The sequence below is a fragment of the Zonotrichia leucophrys genome, chromosome 1, assembly GCF_028769735.1.
Source record: "Zonotrichia leucophrys gambelii isolate GWCS_2022_RI chromosome 1, RI_Zleu_2.0, whole genome shotgun sequence".
Lineage (NCBI taxonomy): Eukaryota > Metazoa > Chordata > Aves > Passeriformes > Passerellidae > Zonotrichia > Zonotrichia leucophrys.
The window spans coordinates 20,380,494-20,394,594 of NC_088169.1; the positions used below are offsets into that span (position 1 = coordinate 20,380,494).

General features: G+C 39.5%; 1 protein-coding gene across 1 annotated transcript in view; it reads left to right on the plus strand.

Annotated features, from left to right (window-relative positions):
- The first annotated feature begins 10,134 nt into the window (after nucleotides 1–10,134).
- The window catches only part of MID1 (midline 1), a 240,402-nt gene continuing 236,435 nt past the window's right edge, over nucleotides 10,135–14,101 (plus strand). The window contains exon 1 of the mRNA XM_064708615.1: nucleotides 10,135–10,207. The gene's annotated coding sequence lies outside the window, so the exon portion shown is untranslated. The remainder of the gene's footprint in view (nucleotides 10,208–14,101) is intronic.

The following is a 14,101-nucleotide window of genomic DNA, read 5'->3' on the forward strand; positions in this document are numbered from 1 at the left end:
CACTTCTTCCTTCAATTACACCTTCAATATTGCTGGAGGAGAGAATAACAAGAGGTGTTTAAGCAACAGAGGAAATAGGAAAGGGAAAAAAGTAGATGTTGTTGCCAGGATAATGGAACCCCAAGGACAGCGACTACATTTTCCTAGCTATAGGTCAGCTCACAGACAAAGTTTCTTAACAGTTAGATTTAATTAAACTTCTTTTTCTGTATCTGCCATTAATTGAGCATTTATTCCTCACCTTTGTGATTAACATGGCTTGGGCCAACGTGCTTGTGCAATAGTCTGTAGATTTTTTAACAGAGGAATTATTTTTAATCATTCATACAGCTCTAATTTCTTTTAGAATTGGTCAAACTGCAGGTCTCAAACAACATTCACAGACCTGTTAGTTTCCTGCTTAGAAGAGTGCAGTGTGTTTCAGGAGGGCTTTGAAAAAGACAAGAAAAAAATGCTAGCTTATTGCTTTTCTCTAGTAAAAAGAGTTAGAACAGTCAGCACTCCTGTGAAGTTAAACAAAAAAAAATTAAAAAACTAAAAAGTAATCTAACCAGCCAGCTTCTACCCACCAAATACTTACAGATGTGATTATATTTAGTTACAAGAACAAATAGCTAAACTTTCTTTATTGCACATAATGTCTCCAGGGATCCTGACAGTGAAGATGACTGGTTGGAGGTTATTTGATGATTTGCTTCTATTCCTCCAGTGACAGATCTGCTACTTTTCTACTACTGCCTGACTGCTTGCCATCGTTGGTAAGGTGATGCCAAATTTTACAGAAAAATAAATATCTAGAGGTGAGAATCAGCTGACAAAGTGTCTGAGCCAATGATCAATATTCACTTTACAGTCCCCAGAGAAAAACAGGCACTTAGAGGGCATAATTCCTAAAGCAGATGCCTAAAATAGCTGAGCTAAACCGAGCCCTGGAAGTGCTGACTTCAAATACAGCAACAGCCCATAGCTCAGAGGTGGAGGCAGCTGTAATATGGATCTGGGTAAACCTTTCCTATGGCAGGAATCTGATTACAGAAGATGCTGCTGTAGGGTAAGGTGGCCTCCACATACACAGAGCTGATTGTTGTGCCATGTGCAACACCTGAGAGCTGCCTGGACAAGTGAGTTTAAGTTTAATTACTCCCCATCCCAGCATTCTGCACCAGGTGTTAAATTCTGCTTGAGAGAGAAAGCAGCTTGGCAGGGTGAAGCCTTGGGAAGACTGAGAGAACAGAGTATAGAACTAGAACAGAGCCTAGAAGGAGTTAAAGAATAAAGAGTAATTCCTCAATGGATACACCTTGGGCAGCACAAGAGCCCAGCCAGGCGTGCACCCAAGATGAACCCAAAACAGTCACAAAATGGATGACCAGTCACAGGGTCTCTCACTTTTATAAGTTCTGGTTCATTTGCATATTGGAGTTAATTGTCCAGTTATAGCTTTAGGTTATGAAGTCCCATCCTTCTTGTTTTTCTCTCTTCATTCTGCCATTGTTTATACTCTTGGGCCTGAGATTTGGATCCTTTGTCCTTGGTCCCAAGCTAGGAAAGGAATTGTTTTGTCTACCTACTCTGTGAAGAGAGCTTACTATTCCCTAATATAAAGCTCAGAACTACACACTGAAGCAGTACAGAATCTGGAAAATATAAAAGCTAAAACCTGAGGCATCAGGGCAATGGTTTCCCTTTGCCTGGGTTTGTGGCTGGCAGTGTAGATGCTGTGTGGCAGGGCCAAAAGAGCAGAATAATGATGGAGTGGTCTGGCATGATAAAGCTTCCCCCTTTTCTTCCCCGTGGCTCTCCTGAACTTGTTATTTAGTAACATTTAAATCTACATCCGAAGAGTGTTTATGGGTAAAAGTAATGAAATCCTTGGGAAGAAGACACCAGTTTAAGGTGGTCGAGGTGTCACTCACCAGCAAGCCTTGGGTAGCAGGAGACAATGGAATAATGCAAGAAACATATTTTCTTTAGAGTAGATGAAAATTTACCTCTGTTTTTTTCCAGTCTGCCAGTCTTCAGCTACAATTCTTTGCTTGCCGTCAAAATAGTTTTTTATTAAGGTAGTAAGGGAGTATTTCTGGTCACACTATATTATATGTATATAATAATATGAACTGAGTTAAAATAAACTGCATTCAGAGAGGGTACTTGCATAGCTAGGAAATTTTAAAATGCTTAATACTTTGCAGAACTGGATCTTTACTCCTCTCACAAGCCAAATACTGTAAAAGAATTTTTATATGTAAAGTTCTAAACAAAGACTCCGAAGCATAGGCTGAAAGAAGCTCTCCACTCCAGTCTTTTGCATAATTTACAGGTTTATCTGCTTCACTATTTTGAGTATACTATCTAATCTCCCTTTAAGCATTTCCTCTTCTGATATCCCAGAAGTTTCTCCTGGCAGACTTTTCTATTGATGAATAACTCTTATTTGGAGATTTGTCCTCACATCTAATCTAAATTTGTCATAATTTAGCTGAATGTTTTCCTTGAACAACCACAATCAAGTCTCTCTCTTTCATCTTGTTTCTCTCAAAAACTTCTTAAATGTTCCATATTTTGTTTAAACTAAATGTCCTTTCCATCTTGTTCCTTATAGCTTGCAGCTTTCTTAATGTTCTTCATCTTTGCTGCTCTCTCATCTTCACAGTGAGAAGGTCAAAGGATATCCTAAGTGAGGCCTCAGCTGTCATGTGTATACATGATTTATTACTGCCCTACTCTTAAATACAGTTTTTGGAATATGTGTTCTTTCAGAGCAGATCAGAGTATTATCTCTGATTTTTGTTTGTTTAGACACAAAAGCTAGAAATGCATTTTGACTAGTTATTTTCAATAAGTTTTGGAACAAAAGAGTTCACTGTTTACCTTAAGTAGTGGCTGGGACAGATCACTTTTTATTAAAAACCTTTGATTTTGCAATACACACACATTTCTCCTTATGTGCTGTTGAATGATTTCCTTCCTTCTCCTCATCCGGGAACTCCATGACCAAACTTGCTTTTGACCAACGTTTCAGGATTTCCATATAACAAAGACCTGTAAATAAAAAAAAATCCACGCTTCCTTTAAACACTCCATTCTCCCAGAATGCAAATTTTTCTCTGGCCTTTACTGTCTTTCCCTGAGTTTTGATGTTGTTATACACACAGGCTTAAAGATATGGACTGTTTAAAACTAAGGATCAACCTAGTCCATGTGTTCTACCAAGAAATAGTGCTGTTTGAGTCATATAATCTGCTTAATATCCATTTTATTCAATATTTTCTTCGTCCTGTAGCTCATTTTCACGTGCTCTTTGGCCAGCAGTCATATCTCCCAATTTAAGGCATGTAACTGGCACTCTAAGCCATGTGTGTGGTCACCCTCTGAAGGGTTAAGAGAGGTGCACCTCTCTCAGGTAATCCACTTATTCACGGTCTGAGAAACAGCAATATTTTTCTTCCAGAAACCACAGAAGAGCTTATGGTGGCTGGGCTCCAATTTTCAGCACTTCACCTTTGTATTCAGGTAAAGTGAATTCATGCAGTTGCCAAGCTGTGAGTCCTCCAAAAGTACCAGGGAAAGTGTGTCAACAAACCGTGGGTTTGGTACTGCCCTCCTGGCCATCCAGGGAACCTGCAGCCCTGCTCTGCCCTTCCTGCCCTCTCCTGCTCTGGAACACCTCTCTGGGCTCATTTTCCAGGATTTTCAAGTACACATGCTTTCTTCCATTTTTGCAGTATTACATGGGATGAAATATAAAAAAAATCATCTGCCAATGACTCTTGCATTTGCAGCATCATCCTTCTCCTCCATGCAAAATTGTGTTACTGATTTCACTAATCTGATAGTTATGTCAGTTCAAACATTAATGACATTTCAACTACGCCATCATCAGAAAAGTATGCTTCATGTGGAAGGTGCTGCAGTTAAAGACATCATGAGAGGACTTTAAAACAAAGCTTCAAGCACAGCTGGTCAGCATTAAGCATCACAGTGCTTGAAGTCCCCAGTGTTGATGTTGACATGAAGATAATTTCTGCTGTCTGGAATTCTACGGCATTAAGAACTAAGTGTTTTCCAAATGTCCTTCTTAGTGTAGGTATTCTTGGAGCTTTTCCCTGGACTCTAAGGAATTTACACAGTCTGAAAGCCTGTTTAATTGTCTGGTTTATTTTCCAAATGCCATTTAAATCCATCTCTAATCTTCATTAATAACAACATTATAATTACTTCATTAACTTTTCCAGATAAAGTGTTTCAATTCTACAGAAGCAAATAGCTTTTTTGCTGGATTGTGTGCTAATGGCTTCATCTAATACCACAGCCCTGAGTTTAAAATGTATTTAATGAAATCATAAAGCTCTTGTTTAGTGTGTGTTACTGAAACCTGAAGAACACGTGGTACAAGGGTAAAGATAGCAACTTGTTGTGTTACAGTGATTTAATGATACATTTTGAAAGACTGTTGAGGAAAAACGCTCAATTCATTTCCCAAGGGTAAAAATAATACCCTCAGTCACTGGCCTTAACTTGTTTTGACATCTTTGTTTCTGTGTAAAGGTTAAGTAATGTGGTCAAATTTTATAAGTAATGCTTTATTAACGAAGTACTTGCATTAAGGCTGTAAAATTGAACACCAGATCAGGAAATAATAAAAAGTGAGGGCTGTATCATAAAGTTAACTGATTTGTACAGTGAGTGCTCCCCAGATAAGGTACATGCTCAGCTGCCCACAGTATGTGCAGTTGAGTTACTTCTTCTAAATAATTTAACCTTTTAGTTTCTTCTTTTTTGGCTACTTTCATTTTCAGCCTGAATGTTGAACGAATGCAGGTTCTTACAATAATTTTTAGTTTGCCTTTGCTGGAAGGAAAGCAAACCCCTGTGCCTTCTATTAGCTAAGTGAATAAATTACAGTTTGTGGCTACATAGCTCTCAGGCCCCAGTCTGTGGCCAGGGTACCTGCTGACCTGGAATCTTGTGGTTTTCCCTGAAGTTCCTGTGTGCTCAGGGTTATAGCCAAGGAACTTGCAGCGGAGAGACAACTTCAGCTGTTTCTCAGATGTGTGACTGTCATTTTGGTGCCTCTAGTGCATTTCAAGGTGAAGTCAAATGACTTCAGTGGGCCACTGCAGAGGGCAATGTAGCATGACAGATTTTTACTTTTCCATGAAATGAGATGGGAGCATTTATACAAGCTACTCTGAAATATCTTCTGCGAGGCAAAAGCAAATAACAGATAAGGAGCAGTAAAGAGAAATTTCCAAAACTTCTCTGCTGTTAGTCTCTGGACTGGTCAGTTCACTTTCTCACCCCCACCCCAGTGAGATACAAGAAGAAAATAGCAAAAACAGAAGTCAGAAAATTCATGGGCCAAGATAAAGACAGTTAATAGGTGAGTATGGTGGAAAGCACAGCAAAGTAACACAACGTATGTCCAGCCAGTTTTTTCTCCAAACAATGGTTACCTTAGGAAGCCACTCCCCTTCTTCTCAGTCAGTCTTGGGTTTTTACAAATAGTTTTGGTATGAAACATCTCTTTGGCCAGCATGGGTCAGCTGTAGTTACTGGTATTCTCCTCTCCCATTTCCTTGCCCACTCCTGACCTTCTCACTGGAGTGGGGCAGTGTGAGAAAAAAAGGCAACTTTGTGTGTTGAGGTGGTGCAAGCACTCTTCAGTAACAGCCAGACAAAAATATTTTATCAACACAGTTTCAGCCACAAAGCCAAAACACAGAACCATACTGGCCCCTAAGAAGAAAATTAACTCTATCCCAGACAAATCCACTCAGATGGGTTTTTCCAACAGTTAGCTTGCTTGGAGAAGGCTGCACTCAGCACTAGGGCATTTTGTTCATAGCTTTTCCAGGTTGTAAACTAAAAGTCTGAGTGAATCTGTGTATTTATGTATCTGTGTATACTGACACAGTATCTTAAAATGCAGCATTAGCATTCTGCGTGTATAAATTATTTAATGGTAGAAAAGAAAAAAACATTTGTGGATTTGTACACAGAAATGTATTCAGGGGTTTAGGTTTTTAATCTAAAAAACATTTCATATAGAAAGAGAGATCCCTATGATATTGCATATCTTTGGAGAGACTTGTATGGAAACAAAGGCTGTTAGAACTGAATCGACCTCATTTGTCAGGTACTCACTGCCGCCATTCTAGCTGAGCACATTACCTGATTTGAGGGCTGGGTAATGTAGCTGAGAACAAACAATAAACTATTGAATGAATGATCTTGTTGCACCCCACAAACAGAACAGACATTGTGGGATGTCAGTGATGCACATCTCTGAGGGAAACTGAAGATGTAAAGATGCAGACACCAAGATGAGGTTTGAAATCTTGCCTGTATCAAAGTGAAAGGAAGTGTTGCCATTGCATGGAAGAAATTAGAACTTCGAGAATGCATGAACAGCTTGATTCTGGAAAATGTGCAGCACTGTGCAGTGAAACCTGAGAGATCTCTGTTGCTTTATACTTACCTGGATAAATTGAGCCAATTTATTTAGCCACTCAAGTGTGGACAATTTCAGCCTGCAAAGAACTTCTGAGGCAAATCTTGTTACTGAGTAAGTATTCAGTGTAAGGAGACTAAACCTGCTGTGTTTCACCCTGAGCATTTAATAGGGAAAAAGTTGAAGGCAGATATTTAGAGACTTGTGGCAAGACGATTGGAAACTAACATTATTTGTTTCATATAAATTTCTTGGTGTACTGCTCTCACCTATTCCATTCAATCAAAATTCACAATGAAAATTTACACTAGGTTTCCATTTCAGGTACAAAACCACAAAGAGTGACATGACTATGTATTTAAAAAGTGGGCAGAAGTGGAGGAGGGAAAATCCATCAGTCTTTTCATAAGAGAAAGTATTTCTTATAAACCACTTTTTGTGATGGAGCAAGTATGGCTAATAGGGCATGCAAATGGAAGTAAAGAGAAAGGCAGTAACACATTGATCTATAACCAAGGTTTGCCCAGGACTGTGATTCTTGGCTCTGCTGGACAAAGGTCATTTGGCTTACAAATAGTTACTATCTTAACAGCAGGGACTAAAATAACACCAATAAACTGTTTGTATGGATTGTGCACAGGAAACAAGCTAATGACACACTGAATGGAGTGTCTGCTTAATGCTGGGCTTTTTCTGGGGGCAGCTTGGAGCACAGCAGTGAAGAAAAAAACTCTTTGTCATCAATTGCATTAATTTCTAATGAACTTTTAATTCCTTGCATTAAACCCAACATATCCTAGAGGTCTGCTCAGATCTTTTCTTATACTCTGATGCAGAATACAAGCTCAAATTTGCTTGTATTCTGTATTGTACAGACCTCTTCCTGGAGAAAAGGAGAGGACAGTTTCAGCATAATTAGTCTTAGCATTACATGAAGATAAGTATGTATGACAGCACAGCAAATGGGGGTAATAAGTCTAGGTTAATCTCAGCTTCAAGAATTAGCTGAATTTCTTGAGAATTATATAGAGTTTCTTTAAAAAAGAAAGAACTCAGAAATAAAAAAAATCTGACTATGGCATCTATTATTATGATGAACTGCTGTTGATGCTTTAGCAGAGACATTCTGTGAAAATATAAATAAATATAATTCTGATTTATGTTTGAGGAAGAAATGATTATTTTATTACAAACATTGTTTAAGCAAAGAGATTCTCTCTTTCAAAGATAGCACATGCAGGACTTGGGGAAACTTTCATGCTTTTGCCAGCCTTCTAATGTAATCACAGCTTGGGGGCCAGGAAGTAAAGAAAGAGATTTTATACCTAGCTGTAAGAGCCTAGATTCCCTGACTGATTCTCAATATGAAGTAAAGAGATGGAGGTAAACAGGTATGTCAGGAGGAAAAGTGGTATGTCAGGTGTCAGGTATGAAAGTTAGTTGAGTTTTCAGCTTGAGACTAGGGTAAGTAAAGCCCCTGTATGGGCACTGAAGAAATGGTGGGAAAATCCTTAATTCACGGAATATTTTAAATAAATGAATGTGATGTTTATTGTAGGTCTGGGCTGACTAACAGAAAAAGTGCTAGCCTAAGGATAGACTGTCAACCACACTTGAAGTAATATCTACTATCTAATCTACTATTAGCCTAGTAGCCCTCTTAAAATTCCTTTGTTGTTGCAGTTTTGGGAATCTGATGAATTTTAATTGGCTTGACTCATGCAAAAAACCTGATACTCATTCAGGAACTGGTCATGAGATCATGGTGGTAAGGGAATACTTGGCTATGTAGTCCAGTGCAAATGCTTTGTCACAGGAGCATGAACTTGGCAAGGCCAAGATCCTCTTCTTATGCAGTGGAGCCACAAGTGAGTTATCTGTCCCAAAAGAACTAAATGAAGATCATTACACCAAGCCCCTGGCCACATATTCCTGATTCCTTATACACTGTATGGAGAGACTATTTTAGATGTATTTATTGAGTGTCTTACAACTTTTATTGGTATTGTTTTTCATTTTTCTCAACTTCTAAGTCAAACTCCTTCAGTATCATGAGGCTCAATGTTTATGCCTCAGGGAAAGAGGAAAATTATAACTAAAGAAGTATTGAAGCCATTAGGACTGGACATTAGGAATAGCTTTTCTGTGCAGTATATTATTTAATGATCTTCAAGTCATATATTGGGCAGCAATAAAAAATGCTGTAGTCCAATGGATAATTATGATTTCCAGCTTTTGGGTGGTACACTGGGGTTTCTAACACTTCATAGGTCACCAGGAAGCCAAATTTGTGTCTCTTGTGCATTTTGACTTATAGACAATTATATCCAGGGGACAGAATGAAAAATAATTGTTTATTTTAGAGCTCATTGTATTTTTAAGTAAGCTCTCATAATCTTATCAAATCTTGAAAATTTTCTCATTTTTGCTTATAAATTTGTGTTCCTCCATAATTTTTTATTGGTTTTTTCCCTATCCTCATGCTTTTTGCAAATTCCCCCTGCATATCAGCAGTGTTTTAGCTTGTAGAAAAGCCATAACTAATAGTGAATCTTGCCTGAATATAATAAAGTGACACATATGACATGATTTTCCCTGTAACTAATTAATTAATTAACTGCCTGCTGAGGTTCTTCTGGACAAACAAGTTGTATTTGCAGAAAAGGGTTAGCAAGCAGTGAGCAGTCAAAGTGATGAAAAAATATGTGAAATAGAGATGTCATTGCTCTGTAGAGTGCAGCATAGGCTTGTTCTTGGTACTTCCTCTGTTTCTGTTTCCCTGTTTAGGTAGGGGTGTGTCTGTTAATATATTGTAATCACACATCTCTGACAAAGGCAAATCTGTCACCAAATACTTAACCATTACATTGTATAGAAAATGAACCTGGAAAAAGTAAAACAAGTTTTTCTTACACTGCCCCTTTCCATTGATATCAGTAATGCAATCCTAATTTTCTAACCTTTTCACATAACACTTGAATATGATAGTCTTTTATGGAAACTTCAATATTGTGGGAATTATTTTAACATTTTTAGAAGGTGTGTGCACAACCTTTGTCACCTTGTAGTACTACTACATGTGTAGTACATCTTTATATGGAAACTTGAATATTGTGGGAATTATTTTAACATTTTTAGAAGGTGTGTGCACAAACCTTTGTCACCTCCACTTTTCTGGGATGAAAATGCTGGCTCAGTGTTCTGTAAAATCGTCAAGTTTTTAATGCAATGTGAACATAGTACTCGGTATTGGTATGGCTTTAAGTAATGGGATAACTGCATAGGTGCTACTATGCACCCATTGCTTAAAGCCATAGCCATACCGAGTACTAGTTCACATTACATTAAATACTTGACGATTTTACAGAACTACTGCAAGGAAACCGCCCTCCCTTCTGAAGTCCCTTCCCCACGCCGTGCTAAGCAAACTTCAGGCGCTCGGACCTATTTGGTATCTGTGGAGTTAACTAAATTAAGCTTACTTCCAGTTAGCCTCTGTCACCAGGCATGCAGTTTGTGTTTACCTATATAAGGAAACCTGTGGGACCTGGGGGAGCTCTGGGCAGGGCTGCGTGTGTGTGCCTGCGGAGGGGCGAGCGCTGCGCTGCGCTCGGGCGGGCGGGGCAGAGCCGAGCGCGGCAGAGCGGCCCGAGCGCAGCCCGGCGAGCGCAGCGCTGCCAGGCAGGGGCTGTCCCCCTCCTCTCCGGCCTCGGGAAAAGAGAAAAACCTACCGGGGGAAAAATGGAGGAGCAGGTATGTCAGGCGGATCCTCGCAGTGCGCGGCGCGGGGAGGGTCTGAGCGGGGTTTGCGCTTCCAGCTGCTGTTCCCTGTGGAGCTGCCGGGGAGCTCCGTGCGCGCTGCGGGGCAGAGCAGGCGGTGCTGGGGGGCAGATCCCGCAACTCGCCTGATGTTCCGTGTGCTCCTCGCTGGATGCACCTTCGTTCTACTGAGAGATTCTCAAACTTTCTTAGCTCTGCTGGAACGCAGATGTGAGCCGAGATTGGAGATAAAGCTGAGATGCTTTGGTCTGTTGGCTGAAGCGCTGCAAATCCATGGTATTACTATCCTAGTATATCAGGGCAACTAAGTTCTTGGCACGTTTGTTACTTGGTGTTTCTTTTAAGTTTTAAACTGTACATTTTGCAAAAGGTGCACCTCTTTAGCATGTCTAGGGTTTTGGTGTGTTTTATTTGGATGTGTGTGAATGCAGCTAAATCAGCATAGCTGGAATGTGTTACAATACAGGGAGTTCCTGTAGCAATAAAGATTTTACAGTGAGTTAAAAAATAAACGTCAGGTGCTGTTATAGGAAATGTAAGCTAAACAGGTTCTACTACAATGGGGATTACCCAGCTCAAAACAAGGATATGTATTTCTTAGGAAGTATTTGCACAGTATGATAACATTTTTGAAACAGGTTTTTAGTAAAATCCTCAGAAATTGAGAGAATTTTTTCTCTGCAGATTTTAGTCAGGGCATAATGAAAAACAAAGTTGAAAACTATTTTCCAGTAAGTTTCTAGCTGTAAGAATACTGGTGTGCAGTCCATCAGGACAGTTACTGCTAAGTAGCGTAGCAGCATGTTCATTTTGGAACTTTATTTAAGTTTTCTGCCAATATGGTGTATTATGTAGGAAGGGGAAAATATTTGCAGTTGATCTCTTGTAGTATCTTCTAAGGAAAAAAAGTTTCAGAGCACTAGCTAGAGTGCATTTTCAGAGTGCTTTTTGTTTTTCTGATATTAAAGACTGATATATGATTACTTTCCTCTTATTTTCCTGGTTATTCATATTTATGTGTGCACAGGCATGTGAATGCACTCATTATGGGAGATGTAGCTACATCTTTCCTAGTGGGAAAGTAAGAGTCCTAGGAGGTTAGAAGCTTACAATGAAGATGATTATTATTTAAAAACCCTCTTTCTTCTAAATAGCTGTGATTTTTATGAATTAATGTCTCCTGAGATTAGTATTATTGTATTACCTGCTTTAAATTAATTCAGAATAAAGAAAGAATTAAAAGTCACTTGTGTTCATAGAGATTCTCATTCATTTCTGTGTAAGATTTTTGTTAACTCCGGACTTTGAATCTTGAGTGAGGTTTTAATGGGAATGACACAGGATAGCTGTAGTAGTTTCAGTAGAAACTTTTACAGGAGCTTCAACACCACAAAGTACATAGCAAGTTCCTGAATACTTATTTCAGGGCTGAAGCTAATGGGTTTATTGTGATGAATCATCTTTGGTTGTGGTGAAGCCACAAAGAAAGCAAGGCTGGTAGACCAGAACCATAAATTTCACTTGTTGCATTTCTCATCCTGGTGGTTTTGTGGAATATCTTTATTATTTTGAATTGAAAAGGAGTACAGAGAAAGGACTTTTAACAGGGCTGTTAGTAAAGCATAAATTTAAAGGGCAAGAGCAGACTCCAGGGAAACTTGCTCTTAAATCACCTTTTTCATGTCTCTGCAGGAAATTGCATTGCCCCCATCAGTTTGTCTGGCTATGTTGCAATCATTATTGGTATTTCCCAGTGCCAAGCCAGGTAGAAGTGTGGTCCAAAGTCTCTGCAGTGTGTTTGGGGTTGGCATGAGGCTGCCGTGTCCCAGGCTGTGAGCAGATGTGTGAGGCCGTGCCGGGCCTGCCTGCCCCTCGCTGAGGCCGTGCCGGGCCTGCCTGCCCCTCGCTGAGCTTTGTGGCTGTGACCCTTCCGAGGGACACGAGGGGAGCAGTTGGTTCTCACTGCTCCCAGCCACAGTGCCTGCCTCTGCCACCCACAGGACATGTGCAATGGTGTGGCTTCAGAGCTTGCAGCATCAGGGGGGCCTGCCTAAAACCAGCGTCTGCCCCAGGGTTTAACCTCAGCTTGGTGCTGTGCTTGTGGCATGGCACAAGTTTCCTTTAACCTGGATGCACAAAAAGCAAATTCTTTTCAGGCCGGAACCGATGCCTGGGAGATATCCCCCAGGAAAATTTTATCCTTGTTTATGGTGTGAAAAGAATTTCAAAGTAAAAAAAAAATTAAAAATATTTTTATCCCATTTAAAATGTGGAATAATTTAAAATAATAATAATGGGATGGACCATTCTGTGGCCTGAGCTCCTGCAAGTTAGCCTGCTACGCTAGGAATGGATCTCTAACCCATGTTAATAGGTGATGAGCTTTATTCACTGATTAAAGAAAAAAGTTAAAGATTTTTTTTCCCCCCATTCATTCAAGGATTCCTTTGTGTTAATTTTAATGGCAGAACTGTGTTCAGAGTGCAGTGATGGTGTTGTGTTGGAGTGTATATTCTGGGGATGAATGTGTTGAACCCAGGGGAAGGCAATGAGCACCTCAAGTCTGTGCACACACCTGTGGTGCCAGCTTTAGTTGTGTAGCTGAGACAAGACTGAAGGAAAGCAGAAATACTTGGACTTGATAGTGCTGACAATGAACCAAAATGATCTTCTGCCTTCCTGTTGTGTTACTGATGGCTTAATTCATGAGAACTGTTATTAATTTGTCCCTTTTAAATCAGAAATTGCTTTAAGTATTTATTCTAAAATTTATTTAGAAATGAAAGAACATACTAAATGTCTTCAATGTTTTTCCACATTTAGTAATCTGCTCATCCTAAAAACTAAGTTAGGACACTTTTTTATCGGGTTGCTTGACTTGCGTCCATCACCCCATTTTTGCTTTCAATTTCTGATTTGCATATAATTTGAAGCTGAATACCCTTATACATTGTCAGGAAGCAGTTTGATACATCATGCTTTTTCCTGGTATCTTTACACATATTCAATAAAATTAAAAAAAAACAACTAACCTTTCAAAGGTGCAACTGGAGAGCTTGAAATAATAAAGGAACATGCTGTAGTTGCATGCTCCCTTTACGATTTTGTTAAAAGCTTTACCATTCCATTATGCTATCATTTTGTAGTGTAAGCATTTTATATGGCATGTGTGATTTCATTGCCCTTAAGTGACCTTAGTAAATTCCTTATTTCCCCTGAAGCACATACCTAATTGAAAATTGCCATCTGCAGCTGAAGAGCTCTAAGCAAGAGCTCTAAGAATAACTCAAGGTGGAGATGGGTGTCTTGAGAGCAAAGCAAAATCACTTTTTCTGTAGAATTCGCTGTATTGCATGAAGTGAAGTACTTGCTTTGAAGATGAATGATAAGGAATTACAGGAAGGGCATCTTTATCTGTCTGCCCAGTTCATCTGCCTAATGCTACTCTCCAGAGATCATGTGATCCATAAAAAGTGTGTATTGCCTATTTTTTTAAACCTTTTTTAAAACTAGCCTCTCTTTTTTCAGCCTTTGGTAATTGTATTTGGAATTTAAAGTTAAAAACAGCATTCCGAGTCTGGACTGGGCTTTCTAGTCCAGCAGCTGCTCTCATATGCAGAGCCTTGCTTGGCTCTGGTGTGCCACTTTCAGGATACAGCTATGATGATTGCAGTCTGCAACCACAACCTAAAAATGCGATGGGATGTTCCCCCTGAGAAACCTCTGGCCTAGCATTGCATTCATTACCCCTGTGAGCATGAGTGCCTAACAGTCATAAAAATGAAGGAGGTAAAAAGCTGGACAGTGTGAAGCTGAGGAATGGTTCAAAAGGCATTTTCTTAGATGAGAGAACATTAAACTGTGCTC